A 22,670-nucleotide genomic window follows, 5' to 3' on the forward strand; every position below is an offset into this window, starting at 1 on the left:
AATGTAACCCAAGCTTTGAGAGCTCCGAATCCTAGCAACTAGATCACCAGGAAAGGGCTGGTACTCACCTGCCCGTGAGAGCATCCTTGTATGCTGTGCAAAATATGTTGAAGAGCAAGATTGTGTTTTCTGCCTCCAGAAAAGAAAGTCTCTCATTTGTCCTAAAACTAGCTTTGCCCAGCCTCATTTATGGATGAAACTCACGGTCTACAGATTAAAGACTGACGTGCTGCCTAACTGTATGTACGAGGTCATTGTTCTTTTTATATGTCAGGATGGCCGAGTGGTCTAAGGTGCTGTGTCTCCCCTGGAGGCGTGGGTTCAAATCCCACTTCTGACAAGTATTTCCTTTACAATCATACTGGAACAGTGTTTCCAGCAATGTGGTGCTACATTTGTGCCTTTAGACATTGGCTGCAATTTTGCTTGAGCCCCTGAGCACTGAAAATCAAGGAGTTATGGGTGTTTCCAAGCTTTGGTTTGTGTGTGTGTGTGTGTTTTAACGATTACTAGTTAACTAGCACTTTTTAAGCACTCCACATCAATGGGCTCCCTGTCAATCTAGAATCAGCAAAATTCAGGCTTCTGGGCCAAATGAGCAGCGGGCCAGTGATTCAATGGTTAACGTGTCTGATTACGGATCAGAAGATGTTAGGTTTGGCTCCTGGCTGTCTTTGATGGCTTCTCTTTTTTTGCACTCCCTGACTCTCACAGCCTTTTAAAGCTACTTTCTTGGAATCATCAGCTCTGTGTGTTAGGAACATGCACTCTGTCCACTGTGCCTCCCTGACTCTCACTGCATTACAAAGCTACTTTCCTTGGAATCATCAGCTCTGTGTATTAGGAACATGCACTCTGTCCACTGTGCCTCCCTGACTCTCACAGCATTACAAAGCTACTTTCCTTGGAATCATCAGCTCTGTGTATTAGGAACATGCACTCTGTTCACTGCGCCTTCGATAGCTCAGGTGAAAAAGTGGAGTACTCTAGATGTTGCTTTGGCCATTCTTAGGTCACTGGTTCATTTTTGGCTTGATAGAGTGTGTTTTCACTACTTGCCTTGCCTTCATACTCACTGATGCTTGAACTTTGTCAGAGACATGCCTGCTTTAGATTGACAAAAACACAGTCCCTGACCGGGAATGTAACCCAGGCTGTGGCTTTGAGAGCTCCGAATCCTAGCAACTAGATCACCAGGAAAGGGCTGGTTCTCACCTGCCTGTGAGAGCATCCTTGTATGCTGTGCAAGTGTTTCCAGCAATGTGGTGTTACATTTGTGCCTTTAGACACTGGCTGCAATTTTGCTTGAGGCCCTGAGCACTGAAAATCAAGGAGTTATGGGTGTTTCCAAGCTTTGGTTTTTGTGTGTGTGTGTGTGTGTTTTAACGATTAATAGTTAACTAGCACCTTTTAAGCACTCCACATCAATGGGCTCCCTATCAATCTAGAATCAGCAAAATTCAGGCTTCTGGGCCAAATGAGCAGCGGGCCAGTGATTCAATGGTTAACGCGTCTGATTACGGATCAGAAGATGTTAGGGTTGGCTCCTGGCTGCTTGAACTTTGTCAGAGACATGCCTGCTTTAGATTGACAAAAGACAGTCCCTGACCTGGAATGTAACCCAGGCTGTGGCTTTGAGAGCTCCTAATCCTAGCAACTAGATCACCAGGAAAGGGCTGGTACTGACCTGCTCGTGAGAGCATCCTTGTATGCTGTGCAAGTGTTTCCAGCAATGTGGTGTTACATTTGTGCCATTAGACACTGGCTGCAATTTTGCTTGAGCCCTAGAATCAGCAAAATTCAGGCTTCTGGGCCAAATGAGCAGCAGGCCAGTGATTCAATGGTTAACGCGTCTGATTACGGATCAGAAGATGTTAGGGTTGGCTCCTGGCTGTCTTTGATGGCTTCTCTTTTTTGCACTCCCTGACTCTCACAGCCTTTCAAAGCTACTTTCTTGGAATCATCAGCTCTGTGTATTAGGAACATGCACTCTATTCACTGTGCCTTCGATAGCTCAGGTGAAAAAGTGGAGTACTGTAGATGTTTCTTTGGCCATTCTTAGGTCACTGGTTCATTTTTGGCTTGATAGAGTGTGTTTTCACTACTTGCCTTGCCTTCATACTCACTGATGCTTGAACTTTGTCAGAGACATGCCTGCTTTAGATTGACAAAAACACAGTCCCTGACCGGAATGTAACCCAAGCTTTGAGAGCTCCGAATCCTAGCAACTAGATCACCAGGAAAGGGCTGGTACTCACCTGCCCGTGAGAGCATCCTTGTATGCTGTGCAAAATATGTTGAAGAGCAAGATTGTGTTTTCTGCCTCCAGAAAAGAAAGTCTCTCATTTGTCCTAAAACAAGCTTTGCCCAGCCTCATTTATGGATGAAACTCACAGTCTACAGATTAAAGACTGACATGCTGCCTAACTGTGTGTACGAGGTCATTGTTCTTTTTATATGTCAGGATGGCCGAGCGGTCTAAGGCGCTGCGTTCAGGTGGCAGTCTCCACTGGAGGCATGGGTTCAAATCCCACTTCTGACAAGTATTTCCTTTACAATCATACTGGAACAGTGTTTCCAGCAATGTGGTGTTACATTTGTTCCTTTAGACATTGGCTGCAATTTTGCTTGAGCCCCTGAGCACTGAAAATCAAGGAGTTATGGGTGTTTCCAAGCTTTGGTTTGTGTGTGTGTGTGTTTTAACGATTACTAGTTAACTAGCACTTTTTAAACACTCCACATCAATGGGCTCCCTGTCAATCTAGAATCAGCAATATTCAGGCTTCTGGGCCAAATGAGCAGCGGGCCAGTGATTCAATGGTTAACGTGTCTGATTACGGATCAGAAGATGTTAGGTTTGGCTCCTGGCTGTCTTTGATGGCTTCTCTTTTTTGCACTCCCTGACTCTCACAGCCTTTTAAAGCTACTTTCTTGGAATCATCAGCTCTGTGTGTTAGGAACATGCACTCTGTCCACTGTGCCTCCCTGACTCTCACTGCATTACAAAGCTACTTTCCTTGGAATCATCAGCTCTGTGTATTAGGAACATGCACTCTGTCCACTGTGCCTCCCTGACTCTCACAGCATTACAAAGCTACTTTCCTTGGAATCATCAGCTCTGTGTATTAGGAACATGCACTCTATTCACTGCGCCTTCGATAGCTCAGGTGAAAAAGTGGAGTACTCTAGATGTTGCTTTGGCCATTCTTAGGTCACTGGTTCATTTTTGGCTTGATAGAGTGTGTTTTCACTACTTGCCTTGCCTTCATACTCACTGATGCTTGAACTTTGTCAGAGACATGCCTGCTTTAGATTGACAAAAACACAGTCCCTGACCGGGAATGTAACCCAGGCTGTGGCTTTGAGAGCTCCGAATCCTAGCAACTAGATCACCAGGAAAGGGCTGGTTCTCACCTGCCTGTGAGAGCATCCTTGTATGCTGTGCAAGTGTTTCCAGCAATGTGGTGTTACATTTGTGCCATTAGACACTGGCTGCAATTTTGCTTGAGCCCTAGAATCAGCAAAATTCAGGCTTCTGGGCCAAATGAGCAGCAGGCCAGTGATTCAATGGTTAACGCGTCTGATTACGGATCAGAAGATGTTAGGGTTGGCTCCTGGCTGTCTTTGATGGCTTCTCTTTTTTTGCACTCCCTGACTCTCACAGCCTTTCAAAGCTACTTTCTTGGAATCATCAGCTCTGTGTATTAGGAACATGCACTCTATTCACTGTGCCTTTGATAGCTCAGGTGAAAAAGTGGAGTACTGTAGATGTTGCTTTGGCCATTCTTAGGTCACTGGTTCATTTTTGGCTTGATAGAGTGTGTTTTCACTACTTGCCTTGCCTTCATACTCACTGATGCTTGAACTTTGTCAGAGACATGCCTGCTTTAGATTGACAAAAACACAGTCCCTGACCGGGAATGTAACCCAAGCTTTGAGAGCTCCGAATCCTAGCAACTAGATCACCAGGAAAGGGCTGGTACTCACCTGCCCGTGAGAGCATCCTTGTATGCTGTGCAAAATATGTTGAAGAGCAAGATTGTGTTTTCTGCCTCCAGAAAAGAAAGTCTCTCATTTGTCCTAAAACAAGCTTTGCCCAGCCTCATTTATGGATGAAACTCACAGTCTACAGATTAAAGACTGACATGCTGCCTAACTGTGTGTACGAGGTCATTGTTCTTTTTATATGTCAGGATGGCCGAGCGGACTAAGGCGCTGCGTTCAGGTTGCAGTCTCCCCTGGAGGCGTGGGTTCAAATCCCACTTCTGACAAGTATTTCCTTTACAATCATACTGGAACAGTGTTTCCAGCAATGTGGTGTTACATTTGTTCCTTTAGACATTGGCTGCAATTTTGCTTGAGCCCCTGAGCACTGAAAATCAAGGAGTTATGGGTGTTTCCAAGCTTTGGTTTGTGTGTGTGTGTGTGTTTTAACGATTACTAGTTAACTAGCACTTTTTAAACACTCCACATCAATGGGCTCCCTGTCAATCTAGAATCAGCAAAATTCAGGCTTCTGGGCCAAATGAGCAGCGGGCCAGTGATTCAATGGTTAACATGTCTGATTACGGATCAGAAGATGTTAGGTTTGGCTCCTGGCTGTCTTTGATGGCTTCTCTTTTTTGCACTCCCTGACTCTCACAGCCTTTTAAAGCTACTTTCTTGGAATCATCAGCTCTGTGTGTTAGGAACATGCACTCTGTCCACTGTGCCTCCCTGACTCTCACTGCATTACAAAGCTACTTTCCTTGGAATCATCAGCTCTGTGTATTAGGAACATGCACTCTGTCCACTGTGCCTCCCTGACTCTCACAGCATTACAAAGCTACTTTCCTTGGAATCATCAGCTCTGTGTATTAGGAACATGCACTCTATTCACTGCGCCTTGATAGCTCAGGTGAAAAAGTGGAGTACTCTAGATGTTGCTTTGGCCATTCTTAGGTCACTGGTTCATTTTTGGCTTGATAGAGTGTGTTTTCACTACTTGCCTTGCCTTCATACTCACTGATGCTTGAACTTTGTCAGAGACATGCCTGCTTTAGATTGACAAAAGACAGTCCCTGACCGGAATGTAACCCAGGCTGTGGCTTTGAGAGCTCGAATCCTAGCAACTAGATCACCAGGAAAGGGCTGGTTCTCACCTGCCTGTGAGAGCATCCTTGTATGCTGTGCAAGTGTTTCCAGCAATGTGGTGTTACATTTGTGCCATTAGACACTGGCTGCAATTTTGCTTGAGCCCTAGAATCAGCAAAATTCAGGCTTCTGGGCCAAATGAGCAGCAGGCCAGTGATTCAATGGTTAACGCGTCTCATTACAGATCAGAAAATGTTAGGGTTGGCTCCTGGCTGTCTTTGATGGCTTCTCTTTTTTTGCACTCCCTGACTCTCACAGCCTTTCAAAGCTACTTTCTTGGAATCATCAGCTCTGTGTATTAGGAACATGCACTCTATTCACTGTGCCTTCGATAGTTCAGGTGAAAAAGTGGAGTACTGTAGATGTTTCTTTGGCCATTCTTAGGTCACTGGTTCATTTTTGGCTTGATAGAGTGTGTTTTCACTACTTGCCTTGCCTTCATACTCACTGATGCTTGAACTTTGTCAGAGACATGCCTGCTTTAGATTGACAAAAACACAGTCCCTGACCGGAATGTAACCCAAGCTTTGAGAGCTCGAATCCTAGCAACTAGATCACCAGGAAAGGGCTGGTACTCACCTGCCCGTGAGAGCATCCTTGTATGCTGTGCAAAATATGTTGAAGAGCAAGATTGTGTTTTCTGCCTCCAGAAAAGAAAGTCTCTCATTTGTCCTAAAACAAGCTTTGCCCAGCCTCATTTATGGATGAAACTCACAGTCTACAGATTAAATACTGACGTGCTGCCTAACTGTGTGTACGAGGTCATTGTTCTTCTTATATGTCAGGATGGCCGAGCGGTCTAAGGCGCTGCGTTCAGGTTGCAGTCTCCCCTGGAGGTGTGGGTTCAAATCCCACTTCTGACAAGTATTTCCTTTACAATCATACTGGAACAGTGTTTCCAGCAATGTGGTGTTACATTTGTTCCTTTAGACATTGGCTGCAATTTTGCTTGAGCCCCTGAGCACTGAAAATCAAGGAGTTATGGGTGTTTCCAAGCTTTGGTTTGTGTGTGTGTGTGTTTTAACGATTACTAGTTAACTAGCACTTTTAAGCACTCCACATCAATGGGCTCCCTGTCAATCTAGAATCAGCAAAATTCAGGCTTCTGGGCCAAATGAGCAGCGGGCCAGTGATTCAATGGTTAACGTGTCTGATTACGGATCAGAAGATGTTAGGTTTGGCTCCTGGCTGTCTTTGATGGCTTCTCTTTTTTGCACTCCCTGACTCTCACAGCCTTTTAAAGCTACTTTCTTGGAATCATCAGCTCTGTGTGTTAGGAACATGCACTCTGTCCACTGTGCCTCCCTGACTCTCACTGCATTACAAAGCTACTTTCCTTGGAATCATCAGCTCTGTGTATTAGGAACATGCACTCTGTCCACTGTGCCTCCCTGACTCTCACAGCATTACAAAGCTACTTTCCTTGGAATCATCAGCTCTGTGTATTAGGAACATGCACTCTATTCACTGCGCTTCGATAGCTCAGGTGAAAAAGTGGAGTACTCTAGATGTTGCTTTGGCCATTCTTAGGTCACTGGTTCATTTTTGGCTTGATAGAGTGTGTTTTCACTACTTGCCTTGCCTTCATACTCACTGATGCTTGAACTTTGTCAGAGACATGCCTGCTTTAGATTGACAAAAACACAGTCCCTGACCGGAATGTAACCCAGGCTGTGGCTTTGAGAGCTCGAATCCTAGCAACTAGATCACCAGGAAAGGGCTGGTTCTCACCTGCCTGTGAGAGCATCCTTGTATGCTGTGCAAGTGTTTCCAGCAATGTGGTGTTACATTTGTGCCATTAGACACTGGCTGCAATTTTGCTTGAGGCCCTGAGCACTGAAAATCAAGGAGTTATGGGTGTTTCCCAGAAGATGTTAGGGTTGGCTCCTGGCTGTCTTTGATGGCTTCTCTTTTTGCACTCCTGACTCTCACAGCCTTTCAAAGCTACTTTCTTGGAATCATCAGCTCTGTGTATTAGGAACATGCACTCTATTCACTGTGCCTTTGATAGCTCAGGTGAAAAAGTGGAGTACTGTAGATGTTGCTTTGGCCATTCTTAGGTCACTGGTTCATTTTGGCTTGATAGAGTGTGTTTTCACTACTTGCCTTGCCTTCATACTCACTGATGCTTGAACTTTGTCAGAGACATGCCTGCTTTAGATTGACAAAAGACAGTCCCTGACCGGGAATGTAACCCAGGCTGTGGCTTTGAGAGCTCCGAATCCTAGCAACTAGATCACCAGGAAAGGGCTGGTTCTCACCTGCCTGTGAGAGCATCCTTGTATGCTGTGCAAGTGTTTCCAGCAATGTGGTGTTACATTTGTGCCATTAGACACTGGCTGCAATTTTGCTTGAGCCCTAGAATCAGCAAAATTCAGGCTTCTGAGCCAAATGAGCAGCAGGCCAGTGATTCAATGGTTAACGCGTCTGATTACAGATCAGAAGATGTTAGGGTTGGCTCCTGGCTGTCTTTGATGGCTTCTCTTTTTTGCACTCCTGACTCTCACAGCCTTTCAAAGCTACTTTCTTGGAATCATCAGCTCTGTGTATTAGGAACATGCACTCTGTTCACTGTGCCTTCGATAGTTCAGGTGAAAAAGTGGAGTACTGTAGATGTTTCTTTGACCATTCTTAGGTCACTGGTTCATTTTTGGCTTGATAGAGTGTGTTTTCACTACTTGCCTTGCCTTCATACTCACTGATGCTTGAACTTTGTCAGAGACATGCCTGCTTTAGATTGACAAAAACACAGTCCCTGACCGGGAATGTAACCCAAGCTTTGAGAGCTCCGAATCCTAGCAACTAGATCACCAGGAAAGGGCTGGTACTCACCTGCCCGTGAGAGCATCCTTGTATGCTGTGCAAAATATGTTGAAGAGCAAGATTGTGTTTTCTGCCTCCAGAAAAGAAAGTCTCTCATTTGTCCTAAAACAAGCTTTGCCCAGCCTCATTTATGGATGAAACTCACAGTCTACAGATTAAAGACTGACGTGCTGCCTAACTGTGTGTACGAGGTCATTGTTCTTTTTATATGTCAGGATGGCCGAGCGGTCTAAAGGCTGTGTTCAGGTCGCAGTCTCCCCTGGAGGCGTGGGTTCAAATCCCACTTCTGACAAGTATTTCCTTTACAATCATACTGGAACAGTGTTTCCAGCAATGTGGTGTTACATTTGTTCCTTTAGACATTGGCTGCAATTTTGCTTGAGCCCCTGAGCACTGAAAATCAAGGAGTTATGGGTGTTTCCAAGCTTTGGTTTGTGTGTGTGTGTGTTTTAACGATTACTAGTTAACTAGCACTTTTTAAACACTCCACATCAATGGGCTCCCTGTCAATCTAGAATCAGCAAAATTCAGGCTTCTGGGCCAAATGAGCAGCGGGCCAGTGATTCAATGGTTAACGTGTCTGATTACGGATCAGAAGATGTTAGGTTTGGCTCCTGGCTGTCTTTGATGGCTTCTCTTTTTTGCACTCCCTGACTCTCACAGCCTTTTAAAGCTACTTTCTTGGAATCATCAGCTCTGTGTGTTAGGAACATGCACTCTGTCCACTGTGCCTCCCTGACTCTCACTGCATTACAAAGCTACTTTCCTTGGAATCATCAGCTCTGTGTATTAGGAACATGCACTCTGTCCACTGTGCCTCCCTGACTCTCACAGCATTACAAAGCTACTTTCCTTGGAATCATCAGCTCTGTGTATTAGGAACATGCACTCTGTTCACTGCGCCTTCGATAGCTCAGGTGAAAAAGTGGAGTACTCTAGATGTTGCTTTGGCCATTCTTAGGTCACTGGTTCATTTTTGGCTTGATAGAGTGTGTTTTCACTACTTGCCTTGCCTTCATACTCACTGATGCTTGAACTTTGTCAGAGACATGCCTGCTTTAGATTGACAAAAACACAGTCCCTGACCGGGAATGTAACCCAGGCTGTGGCTTTGAGAGCTCGAATCCTAGCAACTAGATCACCAGGAAAGGGCTGGTTCTCACCTGCCTGTGAGAGCATCCTTGTATGCTGTGCAAGTGTTTCCAGCAATGTGGTGTTATATTTGTGCCATTAGACACTGGCTGCAATTTTGCTTGAGCCCTAGAATCAGCAAAATTCAGGCTTCTGGGCCAAATGAGCAGCAGGCCAGTGATTCAATGGTTAACAGCGTCTGATTACAGATCAGAAGATGTTAGGGTTGGCTCCTGGCTGTCTTTGATGGCTTCTCTTTTTTGCACTCCTGACTCTCACAGCCTTTCAAAGCTACTTTCTTGGAATCATCAGCTCTGTGTATTAGGAACATGCACTCTGTTCACTGTGCCTTCGATAGTTCAGGTGAAAAAGTGGAGTACTGTAGATGTTTCTTTGGCCATTCTTAGGTCACTGGTTCATTTTTGGCTTGATAGAGTGTGTTTTCACTACTTGCCTTGCCTTCATACTCACTGATGCTTGAACTTTGTCAGAGACATGCCTGCTTTAGATTGACAAAAACACAGTCCCTGACCGGGAATGTAACCCAAGCTTTGAGAGCTCCGAATCCTAGCAACTAGATCACCAGGAAAGGGCTGGTATTCACCTGCCCGTGAGAGCATCCTTGTATGCTGTGCAAAATATGTTGAAGAGCAAGATTGTGTTTTCTGCCTCCAGAAAAGAAAGTCTCTCATTTGTCCTAAAACAAGCTTTGCCCAGCCTCACTTATGGATGAAACTCACAGTCTACAGATTAAAGACTGACGTGCTGCCTAACTGTGTGTACGAGGTCATCATTCTTTTTATATGTCAGGATGGCCGAGCGGTCTAAGGCGCTGTGTTCAGGTCGCAGTCTCCCCTGGAGGTGTGGGTTCAAATCCCACTTCTGACAAGTATTTCCTTTACAATCATACTGGAACAGTGTTTCCAGCAATGTGGTGTTACATTTGTTCCTTTAGACATTGGCTGCAATTTTGCTTGAGCCCCTGAGCACTGAAAATCAAGGAGTTATGGGTGTTTCCAAGCTTTGGTTTGTTTGTGTGTGTGTGTGTGTGTGTGTGTGTGTGTGTGTGTGTGTGTGTGTGTGTGTGTGTGTGTGTGTTTTAATGATTACTAGTTAACTAGCACTTTTTAAGCACTCCACATCAATGGGCTCCCTGTCAATCTAGAATTAGCAAAATTCAGGCTTCTGGGCCAAATGAGCAGCGGGCCAGTGATTCAATGGTTAACGTGTCTGATTACGGATCAGAAGATGTTAGGTTTGGCTCCTGGCTGTCTTTGATGACTTCTCTTTTTTGCACTCCTGACTCTCACAGCCTTTTAAAGCTACTTTCTTGGAATCATCAGCTCTGTGTATTAGGAACATGCACTCTGTCCACTGTGCCTCCCTGACTCTCACTGCATTACAAAGCTACTTTCCTTGGAATCATCAGCTCTGTGTATTAGGAACATGCACTCTGTCCACTGTGCCTCCCTGACTCTCACGGCATTACAAAGCTACTTTCCTTGGAATCATCAGCTCTGTGTATTAGGAACATGCACTCTGTTCACTGCGCCTTTGATAGCTCAGGTGAAAAAGTGGAGTACTCTAGATGTTGCTTTGGCCATTCTTAGGGCACTGGTTCATTTTTGGCTTGATAGAGTGTGTTTTCACTACTTGCCTTGCCTTCATACTCACTGATGCTTGAACTTTGTCAGAGACATGCCTGCTTTAGATTGACAAAAACACAGACCCTGACCGGGAATGTAACCCAGGCTGTGGCTTTGAGAGCTCCGAATCCTAGCAACTAGATCACCAGGAAAGGGCTGGTTCTCACCTGCCTGTGAGAGCATCCTTGTATGCTGTGCAAGTGTTTCCAGCAATGTGGTGTTACATTTGTGCCTTTAGACACTGGCTGCAATTTTGCTTGAGGCCCTGAGCACTGAAAATCAAGGAGTTATGGGTGTTTCCAAGCTTTGGTTTTTGTGTGTGTGTGTGTGTGTGTGTTTTAACGATTAATAGTTAACTAGCACCTTTTAAGCACTCCACATCAATGGGCTCCCTATCAATCTAGAATCTGCAAAATTCAGGCTTCTGGGCCAAATGAGCAGCGGGCCAGTGATTCAATGGTTAACGCGTCTGATTACGGATCAGAAGATGTTAGGGTTGGCTCCTGGCTGCTTGAACTTTGTCAGAGACATGCCTGCTTTAGATTGACAAAAGACAGTCCCTGACCGGAATGTAACCCAGGCTGTGGCTTTGAGAGCTCCTAATCCTAGCAACTAGATCACCAGGAAAGGGCTGGTACTGACCTGCTCGTGAGAGCATCCTTGTATGCTGTGCAAGTGTTTCCAGCAATGTGGTGTTACATTTGTGCCATTAGACACTGGCTGCAATTTTGCTTGAGCCCTAGAATCAGCAAAATTCAGGCTTCTGGGCCAAATGAGCAGCAGGCCAGTGATTCAATGGTTAACGCGTCTGATTACGGATCAGAAGATGTTAGGGTTGGCTCCTGGCTGTCTTTGATGGCTTCTCTTTTTTGCACTCCTGACTCTCACAGCCTTTTAAAGCTACTTTCTTGGAATCATCAGCTCTGTGTATTAGGAACATGCACTCTGTCCACTGTGCCTCCCTGACTCTCACTGCATTACAAAGCTACTTTCCTTGGAATCATCAGCTCTGTGTATTAGGAACATGCACTCTGTCCACTGTGCCTCCCTGACTCTCACGGCATTACAAAGCTACTTTCCTTGGAATCATCAGCTCTGTGTATTAGGAACATGCACTCTGTTCACTGCGCCTTTGATAGCTCAGGTGAAAAAGTGGAGTACTCTAGATGTTGCTTTGGCCATTCTTAGGTCACTGGTTCATTTTTGGCTTGATAGAGTGTGTTTTCACTACTTGCCTTGCCTTCATACTCACTGATGCTTGAACTTTGTCAGAGACATGCCTGCTTTAGATTGACAAAAACACAGTCCCTGACCGGGAATGTAACCCATGCTGTGGCTTTGAGAGCTCCGAATCCTAGCAACTAGATCACCAGGAAAGGGCTGGTACTCACCTGCCCGTGAGAGCATCCTTGTATGCTGTGCAAAATATGTTGAAGAGCAAGATTGTGTTTTCTGCCTCCAGAAAAGAAAGTCTCTCATTTGTCCTAAAACAAGCTTTGCCCAGCCTCATTTATGGATGAAACTCACAGTCTACAGATTAAAGACTGACGTGCTGCCTAACTGTATGTACGAGGTCATTTTTCTCTGTATATTTCAGGATGGCCGAGTGGTCTAAGGTGCTGCGTTCAGGTCGCAGTCTCCCCTGGAGGTGTGGGTTCAAATCCCACTTCTGACAAGTATTTCCTTTACAATCATACTGGAACAGTGTTTCCAGCAATGTGGTGTTACATTTGTTCCTTTAGACATTGGCTGCAATTTTGCTTGAGCCCCTGAGCACTGAAAATCAAGGAGTTATGGGTGTTTCCAAGCTTTGGTTTGTGTGTGTGTGTGTTTTAACGATTACTAGTTAACTAGCACTTTTTAAGCACTCCACATCAATGGGCTCCCTGTCAATCTAGAATCAGCAAAATTCAGGCTTCTGGGCCAAATGAGCAGCAGGCCAGTGATTCAATGGTTAACGCATCTGATTACGGATCAGAAGATGTTAGGGTTGGCTCCTGGCTGTCTTTGATGGCTTCTCTTTTTTGCACTCCCTGACTCTCACAGCCTTTTAAAGCTACTTTCTTGGAATCATCAGCTCTGTGTATTAGGAACATGCACTCTGTCCACTGTGCCTCCCTGACTCTCACTGCATTACAAAGCTACTTTCCTTGGAATCATCAGCTCTGTGTATTAGGAACATGCACTCTGTCCACTGTGCCTCCCTGACTCTCACTGCATTACAAAGCTACTTTCCTTGGAATCATCAGCTCTGTGTATTACTAACATGCACTCTGTCCACTGTGCCTCCCTGACTCTCACGGCATTACAAAGCTACTTTCCTTGGAATCATCAGCTCTGTGTATTAGGAACATGCACTCTGTTCACTGCGCCTTTGATAGCTCAGGTGAAAAAGTGGAGTACTCTAGATGTTGCTTTGGCCATTCTTAGGTCACTGGTTCATTTTTGGCTTGATAGAGTGTGTTTTCACTACTTGCCTTGCCTTCATACTCACTGATGCTTGAACTTTGTCAGAGACATGCCTGCTTTAGATTGACAAAAACACAGTCCCTGACCGGGAATGTAACCCAGGCTGTGGCTTTGAGAGCTCCGAATCCTAGCAACTAGATCACCAGGAAAGGGCTGGTTCTCACCTGCCTGTGAGAGCATCCTTGTATGCTGTGCAAGTGTTTCCAGCAATGTGGTGTTACATTTGTGCCTTTAGACACTGGCTGCAATTTTGCTTGAGGCCCTGAGCACTGAAAATCAAGGAGTTATGGGTGTTTCCAAGCTTTGGTTTGTGTGTGTGTGTTTTAACGATTAATAGTTAACTAGCACCTTTTAAGCACTCCACATCAATGGGCTCCCTATCAATCTAGAATCAGCAAAATTCAGGCTTCTGGGCCAAATGACCAGCGGGCCAGTGATTCAATGGTTATCGCATCTGATTACGGATCAGAAGATGTTAGGGTTGGCTCCTGGCTGCTTGAACTTTGTCAGAGACATGCCTGCTTTAGATTGACAAAAACACAGTCCCTGACTGGGAATGTAACCCAGGCTGTGGCTTTGAGAGCTCCTAATCCTAGCAACTAGATCACCAGGAAAGGGCTGGTACTGACCTACTCGTGAGAGCATCCTTGTATGCTGTGCAAGTGTTTCCAGCAATGTGGTGTTACATTTGTGCCTTTAGACACTGGCTGCAATTTTGCTTGAGCCCTAGAATCAGCAAAATTCAGGCTTCTGGGCCAAATGAGCAGCGGGCCAGTGATTCAATGGTTAACGCGTCTGATTACGGATCAGAAGATGTTAGGGTTGGCTCCTGGCTGTCTTTGATGGCTTCTCTTTTTTTGCACTCCCTGACTCTCACAGCCTTTCAAAGCTACTTTCTTGGAATCATCAGCTCTGTGTATTAGGAACATGCACTCTATTCACTGTGCCTTCGATAGCTCAGGTGAAAAAGTGGAGTACTGTAGATGTTGCTTTGGCCATTCTTAGGTCACTGGTTCATTTTTGGCTTGATATAGTGTGTTTTCACTACTTGCCTTGCCTTCATACTCACTGATGCTTGAACTTTGTCAGAGACATGCCTGCTTTAGATTGACAAAAACACAGTCCCTGACCGAGAATGTAACCCAGGCTGTGGCTTTGAGAGCTCCGAATCCTAGCAACTAGATCACCAGGAAAGGGCTGGTACTCACCTGCCCGTGAGAGCATCCTTGGATGCTGTGCAAAATATGTTGAAGAGCAAGATTGTGTTTTCTGCCTCCAGAAAAGAAAGTCTCTCATTTGTCCTAAAACAAGCTTTGCCCAGCCTCATTTATGGATGAAACTCACAGCCTACAGATTAAAGACTGACGTGCTGCCTAACTGTGTGTACGAGGTCATTGTTCTTTTATATGTCAGGATGGCTGAGTGATCTAAGGCGCTGCGTTCAGGTTGCAGTCTCCCCTGGAGGCGTGGGTTCAAATCGCATTTCTGACAATTATTTCCTTTACAATCATACTGGAACAGTGTTTCCAGCAATGTGGTGTTACATTTGTGCCTTTAGACATTGGCTGCAATTTTGCTTGAGCCCCTGAGCACTGAAAATCAAGGAGTTGTGGGTGTTTCCAAGCTTTGGTGTGTGTGTGTGTGTGTGTGTGTGTGTGTGTGTGTGTGTGTGTGTGTGTGTGTGTGTGTGTGTTTTAACGATTACTAGTTAACTAGCACTTTTTAAGCACTCCACATCAATGGGCTCCCTGTCAGTCTAGAATCAGCAAAATTCAGGCTTCTGGGCCAAATGAGCAGCGGGCCAGTGATTCAATGGTTAACGCGTCTGATTACGGATCAGAAGATGTTAGGTTTGGCTCCTGGCTGTCTTTGATGGCTTCTCTTTTTTTGCACTCCCTGACTCTCACAGCCTTTCAAAGCTACTTTCTTGGAATCATCAGCTCTGTGTATTAGGAACATGCACTCTGTCCACTGTGCCTCCCTGACTCTCACGGAATTACAAAGCTACTTTCCTTGGAATCATCAGCTCTGTGTATTAGGAACATGCACTCTGTTCACTGTGCCTTCGATAGCTCAGGTGAAAAAGTGGAGTACTGTAGATGTTGCTTTGGCCATTCTTAGGTCACTGGTTCATTTTTGGCTTGATAGAGTGTGTTTTCACTACTTGCCTTGCCTTCATACTCACCGATGCTTCAATTTGTCAGAGACATGCCTGCTTTAGATTGACAAAAACACGGTCCCTGACCGGGAATGTAACCCAGGCTGTGGCTTTGAGAGCTCCGAATACTAGCAACTAGATCACCAGGAAAGGGCTGGTACTGACCTGCCCGTGAGAGCATCCTTGTATGCTGTGCAAGTGTTTCCAGCAATGTGGTGTTACATTTGTGCCTTTAGACACTGGCTGCAATTTTGCTTGAGCCCCTGAGCACTGAAAATCAAGGAGTTATGGGTGTTTCCAAGCTTTGGTGTGTGTGTGTGTGTGTGTGTGTGTGTGTGTGTGTGTGTGTGTGTGTGTGTGTGTGTTTAACGATTACTAGTTAACTAGCACTTTTTAAGCACTCCACATTAATGGGCTCCCTGTCAATCTAGAATCAGAAAAATTCAGGCTTCTCGGCCAAATGAGCAGCGGGCCAGTGATTCAATGGTTAACGTGTCTGATTACGGATCAGAAGATGTTAGGTTTGGCTCCTGGCTGTCTTTGATGGCTTCTCTTTTTTTGCACTCCCTGACTCTCACAGCCTTTCAAAGCTACTTTCTTGGAATCATCAGCTCTGTGTATTAGGAACATGCACTCTGTCCACTGTGCCTCCCTGACTCTCACGGAATTACAAAGCTACTTTCCTTGGAATCATCAGCTCTGTGTATTAGGAACATGCACTCTGTCCACTGTGCCTCCCTGACTCTCACGGCATTACAAAGCTACTTTCCTTGGAATCATCAGCTCTGTGTATTAGGAACATACACTCTGTCCACTGTGCCTCCCTTGCTCTCATGGCATTACAAAGCTACTTTCCTTGGAATCATCAGCTCATCAACTGAAACGGGAAGCACCCACCCTCAGAACGATCCAGTGCTGGTCGGACCAATCAGACTCTGCGCTACAAGACTGTTTTGATCACGCGGACTGGGAGATGTTATGGTCCGCCTCTGATAACGACATCGAGGTTTACGCTGACAGCGTAACGTGTTTCATCAGGAAGTGCGTAGAGGACGTTGTTCCGACCAAAACAATACAGATATACCCCAACCAGAAACCATGGGTTAATGCCGATTTTCGCACGGCACTCAATGCGCTGACCTCCACTTATAATTCTTCTAACACGGAGGAGCATAAACAAGCCAGTTATGCCCTCCGTAACACTATCAGTGCAGCCAAACGCCAGTACAGTCACAAACTTGAAGGTCAGTTCAACACCACCGACTCTAGAAGTGGCAGGGAATTAACACCATCACAGACTACAAACGGAATAAAGACTCTGCCGTGAACACCGCTGCATCTCTCCCGGACGAACTTAATACATTTTATGCTCGTTTCGAGGACAATAACACTGCCCTCGTGGAGAGAGCACTCGCGGCTGACGCTACAGAGGTTGGTTCACTCTCTGTCTCTGTTGTGGATGTAACCCGATCCTTCCGTCGGGTGAACATCCGTAAAGCCGCGGGTCCAGACGGCATTCCGGACAACGTCATCAGAGCGTGCGCGAATCAACTGGCTGGTGTTTTTACGGACATTTTCAATCAGTCCCTCTCCCTCTCTGTAGTCCCCACATGCTTCAAAACATCAACCATTGTGCCTGCACCGAAGCAAGCCATAATCACTTGCTTAAATGACTGGCGTCCTGTTGCTCTGACCCCCATCATCAGCAAATGCTTTGAGAGGTTAATCAGAGATTACATCTGCTCTGTGCTGCCCCCCTCTTTGGACCCATTGCAGTTTGCCTACCACAACAACCGCTCCACTGATGATGCCATTGCATCTACACTACACACTGCTCTCTCCCATCTGGAAAAAAGGAACACATATGTGAGAATGCTGTTTGTAGACTACAGCTCAGCATTCAACACCATAGTGTCCTCCAAGCTTGATGAGAAACTCCAGGCTCTTGGCTTAAACAGCTAGCTCTGCAGCTGGATCCTGGATTTCCTGTCAGGCAGACGTCAGGTGGTTAGAATGGGCAGCAACATCTCCTCATCACTGACCCTCAACACTGGAGCCCCACAGGGCTGTGTTCTCAGCCCACTCCTGTATTCACTATACACACATGACTGTGTGGCAACACATAGCTCCAATGCCATCATTAAGTTTGCTGACGATATGACGGTGGTAGGTCTGATCACTGACAATGATGAAACAGCCTACAGAGAGGAGGTGCACACTCTGACACACTGGTGTCAGGAGCACAACCTCTCCCTCAACGTCAGTAAAACCAAGGAGCTTGATGTGGACTTCAGGAAGAAAGACGGAGAACACAGCCCCATCACCATCAATGGAGCACCGGTAGAGAGAGTCAGCAGTTTCAAGTTCCACATTACTGAGGCCGTTGTGAAGAAGGATCATCAGCCTCTTCTTCCTGAGACGGATGAGGAAGTTTGGAATGAACCACCACATCCTCACATGGTTCTACACTAGTACTGTAGAGAGCATCCTGACTGGCTGCATCACCGCCTGGTACGGCAAAAGCACCGCCCACAACCGCAAAACCCGGAAAAGAGTGGTGCAAACTGCCAGAAACATCATCGAAGGTGAGCTTCCCTCCCTCCAGGACATATATACCAGGCGGTGTGGGAAAAAGCTCGGAGGTTCATCAGAGACTCCAGCCACCCGAGTCATGATCTGTTCTCACTGCTACCATCAGGCAGGCGGTATCGCAGCATCAGGACCCGCACCAGCCGACTACATGACAGCTTCTTCTCCCAAGCAGTCAGACTGTTGAACTCTTGATGTATCAGGATCAATAATTAGCACTGCAATTTATTAATCTATAATCTCACACTGGACTGTCAACATATTCTCCTAATACAACTACTATATATATATATATATATTTCATATACTCTTTAATTATTGTATTGTATATTGTGTATTCTATATTGTGTGTATTGTTTACTGTACATTGTATATAATTATTGTGTTGTGTAAGTATGTTGTTTACTGTAATTGGTATATGTCATGTTACTGTCATGACTGCTATGTTGCTCGGAACTGCAAACAAGAATTTCACCTACTGTTGTACTTGTGTACATGGTAGTGTGACAATAAAGTGATTTGATTTGATTTGTGTATTAGGAACATGCACTCTGTCCACTGTGCCTTCGATAGCTCAGCTGAAAAAGTGGAGTACTGTAGATGTTGCTTTGGCCATCCTTAGGTCACTGGTTCATTTCTGGCTTGATAGAGTGTGTTTTTACCACTTGGAGGCACTACTTGCCTTGCCTTCATACTAACTGATAATTTAACTTGTGTCAGAGATGCCTGCTTTAGATCAACAAAAACACACTCCCTGACTGGGAATGTAACCCAGGCTGTGGCTTTGAGAGCTCAGAATCCTTGCAATTAGATCACCAGGGAAGGGCTGGTACTGACCTGCCCGTGAGATCATCCGTGTATGCTGTGCAAAATATGTTGGTTCAAATCCCAAGTATTTCTTTTACAATCATACTGGAACAGTGTTCCAGCAGTGTGGTGTTACATTTGTGCCTTTAGACACTGGCTTTAATTTAGCTTGAGCCACTGAGCACTGAAAATCATGGAGTTATGGGTGTTTCCAAGCTTTGGTTTGTGTGTGTGTGCGTTTTAACGATTACTAGTTAACTAGCACTTTTTAAGCACACCACATCAATGGGCTCCCTGTCACTCTAGAATCAGCAAAATGCAGGCCAAATGGGCAGCGGGCCAGTGATTCAATGGTTAACGCATCTGATTACGGATCAGAAGATTTTAGGTTTGGCTCCTGGCTGTCTTTGATGGCTTCTCTTTTTTGCACACCCTGACTCTCACAGCATTACAAAGCTACTTTCTTGGAATCATTAGCTTTGTGTATTAGGAACATGCACTCTGTCCACTGTGCCTTCGATAGTTCAGCTGAAAAAGTTGAGTACTGTTGATGTTGCTTTGGCCATCCTTAAGTCACTGGTTCATTTCTGGCTTGATAGAGTGTGTTTTTACCACTTGGAGGCACTACTTGCCTTGCCCTCAAACTCAATGATTCTTGAACTTGTGTCAGAGATGACTGGTTTAGATCGACAAAAACACATTCACTGACAGGGAATGTAACCCAGGTGACCCTGCCTGTGAGCAAATATGTTGAAGAGCAAGATTGTGTTTTTGCCTCCAGAAAAGAAAGTCTCTAATTTGTCCTAAAAATAAGCTTTGCCCAGCCTCATGTAAGGAAGAAACTCACAACCTACAGATTAAGAGACTGACGTGCTGCCTAACTGTGCATACGAGTTCAGTCTTCTTTTGTCACATGTCAGGATGGCCGAGCGGTCTAAGGTGCTGCGTTCAGGTCGCAGTCTCCCCTGGAGGTGTAGTTTTGTTGTGGTTTCTGCCCAATTTGTGAAAAACTCATTCTCAAAGTTTTTGATTTCAGAAGAATAGACTTGGTTCAATTGGTTCAGCCTTGCATGTGGATATCATAGCTATGTAGAGCATATCAAACATAAAACAAAATATTAATAATAATATCAAGAGTTATTTTTGTAGTGTAAATATCTTCAACCCAGATGCTTTGCACATCGTAGAGGGTCACCCTTTGGTGAGAGGTTAGGCTAGCACTTACACCCAGGGTGTGGTTCTTCATATCTTCTTATATCATAGGGATCAATTTCCTCCCATGTTGGTCTTTCTGTCCATCCAGGTTAGCTGTCATTGCATTGGACCATATACATTGATCAAGGTAATCTACTTTCTTTTGCTCAGATCAAGAATGCAAAATCAATGATAACACACAACAGAATATTATTCCTCCCACAAGGATTGCTATTTCAATCATTATATTAATTTTAGCCAATTGTGCACCCCATTTCTTAAACAATTCTATTTAAATTGTTATAAAAAACAAGCCAAGCATTGTTAATCTTTAGTTACCACCATGTTTTCTTTTTCCATTCTTCATTAATATTCAAATGTACATGAGTTCAATAAAAGCATGAGTAAAAATCACTTTCAATCTTAATTATTCATCATACAAACATTCTCAGGTTTGTTTAATACTTATTTAATAATTTAGGCACTTCTTTGTATGCAACAGTTCTAAAAATTGTACCCCAAAATCCAATCTTAAATAATATTCTACACAGGGTATGATTCCCTGATGTACAGTGACATAATGCTTAGTATTTATCACTGTGATTAAATGTTTTAATAAAGCGGTTATTAAAATAAAGTCGGGTTGAGTGGAACTCACACTTTTCAGACAGGTTTCTTCTAGATCTCCTTTTTGATGCTTCTAACCTAAAAGCATCCATCCACTTCCTTAAACACATATTACCCTCCCATCTTGGGCAGGTTTCCAGGGTGGTGTGCCCTGCCTTAGGTCGCCCGCCTCTTTGCCATTGGAGAGTCTTACCCGTCATTGGGTCACCACCTCTTGCCACTGGTCTGGTACCGCTCAGTCCTATCAGCCAATTATTAATAATTTGGTATCCGTAAACAGATATATTCTTTTGTTTCAGGAAGTATCACCTGAGAACTGTCACAGTCAATGGAACCATCTACAACTGCTTAAATATGGAGACAGTTTAAAACATGGTTAAATACACAAAGCATTATTCAAAATTAAACAGTCTATTAAAACTGAACCAATTAAATAAAATGCTAAACATCACCTTAATCAATAATGGTTTCTAGATAGTTTTGAACCTAAATGTATTCTCTCAGATGAAAGTTCAACTTGAGTCTTTTTATTTCCTTTGGCACATATGTTCATATGGACCTGCATTATTTCCTTAATGATTTCTAAAACTAGAGCCATCAAATCTTTAATAAAGCACAAGCTTTCAATTCAACTTACTTCTGAATTGTTCCCCGTCTGTCGCTCACTTCGACGTTGTGTCGAAGGTTCTCTCTTTAGTGCCGAATATGCCCCTGATCTATGAAAAAAGGCCAATGAGAATTAGGCAGACAGTATTTGTATACCCCGCCCCCGGACATATGGGTATAAAAGCGGGGAAATACGTCGAGTTCATTCAGAAATTTTCTTCAGAGCCGATGGTCGTGTATGCAGTCAGCTGCGAGTTACACACCCGTTCCTGTTCCTCTGGCGCTTACCTGCTGTTGGATCTACGGCGAACTTCAGTGGCTTTCTCCTTCTCTGCACGGCAGTGCAGTTTGCTCCTGGGCGCTTCAACAGCACAAAAACTAAAAGAGTTTATTTAAAAGAGGGATTTTCTCTAAAAGAGTATTTTCCTCTAAAAGAGCAATACACAGCTGGCATTGAACGTTCTTTTCAGGACAGGTCTTTATAAAGATTCCTTTCCGCCCCTGTGTAGTTCCTGGAAGCGGTAGAGTGCTCTCCACTTCAGATGGCCACAGGCGTTGTCTCGTGTGTCTGGGTTGCGATCACACCGAGGCAGCGTTTGTGGATTGTTCATGTTCTCATTGCGAGAGCATGACCATGGCAACGTTGCGGTCGTGGCTCCCCACAGCAATCGCGGTTGGATGACTGGTTCCTGGGGGCTCTGCGCCACTCACAGCCGCGCCACATTCCCCCCGGTCCCGTTTTTCCCGGAGGTGCATGATGAGCTGATGTCTACATGGAGGGCACCCCTCTACACACATCACAAAGCCAATCGCTCATCCGCCTCGCTACCCTCGACGGCGGAGCTGCCCACGGTACACGCCGATTCCCCAGGTGGACAGGGATGTTGCGCTCCACCTGTGTCCCAAGAACCCTACCACCTGGCGGGGTCGCCCTGTACTCCCCTCCAAGGCCTGTAGGACAATGTCTTCATTGAAAGCCAAAGCCTACAGCATCACTGGACACACCGCTTCCGCCCTGCATGTCATGGCCCTCCTGCAAGTCCACCAGGCCAAGGCACTGAAAGATCTGCACAGGGTTAGCCCTGATCACGATGTGCTGCAGGAACACATGTTCGACCGACCTCGCTCTCAGAGCCACGAAGGTCACAGCGCAGTCACTCGGGCAGGCGATGGCCACACTCCTGGTCCAGGAACGTCATCTGTGGCTGAACTTGGTCGAGATGCGTGAGACCGACAAAGTGCGCTTCCTCAACGGCCCTGTCTCCCAGTTCGGCCTCTTCGGCGACACCATCGAGGACTTTACCCAGCAGTTCTCCACGGTGAAGAAACAGACGGCGGCCATCTCACACATCCTGCCCCGCCGCAAACCTGCTGCCATGGGCCATGCCCCATTTGCTCGCTGAGGGCGTCCTCCTGTGGTGAAGAAACACCATGCTCTGCCTCAACCTTGTGTTGGGAGCCATGTTTAACGGGCACGCAGCCGCGGG

At 45.4% G+C, this 22,670-nt stretch overlaps 5 non-coding genes across 5 annotated transcripts; all 5 read left to right on the top strand.

The window, feature by feature from the left end:
• The first annotated feature begins 2,459 nt into the window (after nt 1-2,459).
• Nucleotides 2,460-2,542, top strand: trnal-cag (transfer RNA leucine (anticodon CAG)). The gene has a single exon. It is a non-coding gene; the product is annotated as a tRNA-Leu (tRNA).
• A 1,646-nt stretch (nt 2,543-4,188) lies between these two features.
• On the top strand, nt 4,189-4,271 carry trnal-cag (transfer RNA leucine (anticodon CAG)). Its single transcript has one exon. It is a non-coding gene; the product is annotated as a tRNA-Leu (tRNA).
• A 1,642-nt stretch (nt 4,272-5,913) lies between these two features.
• On the top strand, nt 5,914-5,996 carry trnal-cag (transfer RNA leucine (anticodon CAG)). Its single transcript has one exon. It is a non-coding gene; the product is annotated as a tRNA-Leu (tRNA).
• Nucleotides 5,997-9,892: 3,896 nt separating this feature from the next.
• Nucleotides 9,893-9,975, top strand: trnal-cag (transfer RNA leucine (anticodon CAG)). Its single transcript has one exon. It is a non-coding gene; the product is annotated as a tRNA-Leu (tRNA).
• A 2,350-nt stretch (nt 9,976-12,325) lies between these two features.
• Nucleotides 12,326-12,408, top strand: trnal-cag (transfer RNA leucine (anticodon CAG)). The gene has a single exon. It is a non-coding gene; the product is annotated as a tRNA-Leu (tRNA).
• Nucleotides 12,409-22,670: the final 10,262 nt, after the last annotated feature.

The sequence above is a fragment of the Xyrauchen texanus genome, chromosome 9, assembly GCF_025860055.1.
Source record: "Xyrauchen texanus isolate HMW12.3.18 chromosome 9, RBS_HiC_50CHRs, whole genome shotgun sequence".
Taxonomy (NCBI): Eukaryota; Metazoa; Chordata; class Actinopteri; order Cypriniformes; family Catostomidae; genus Xyrauchen; species Xyrauchen texanus.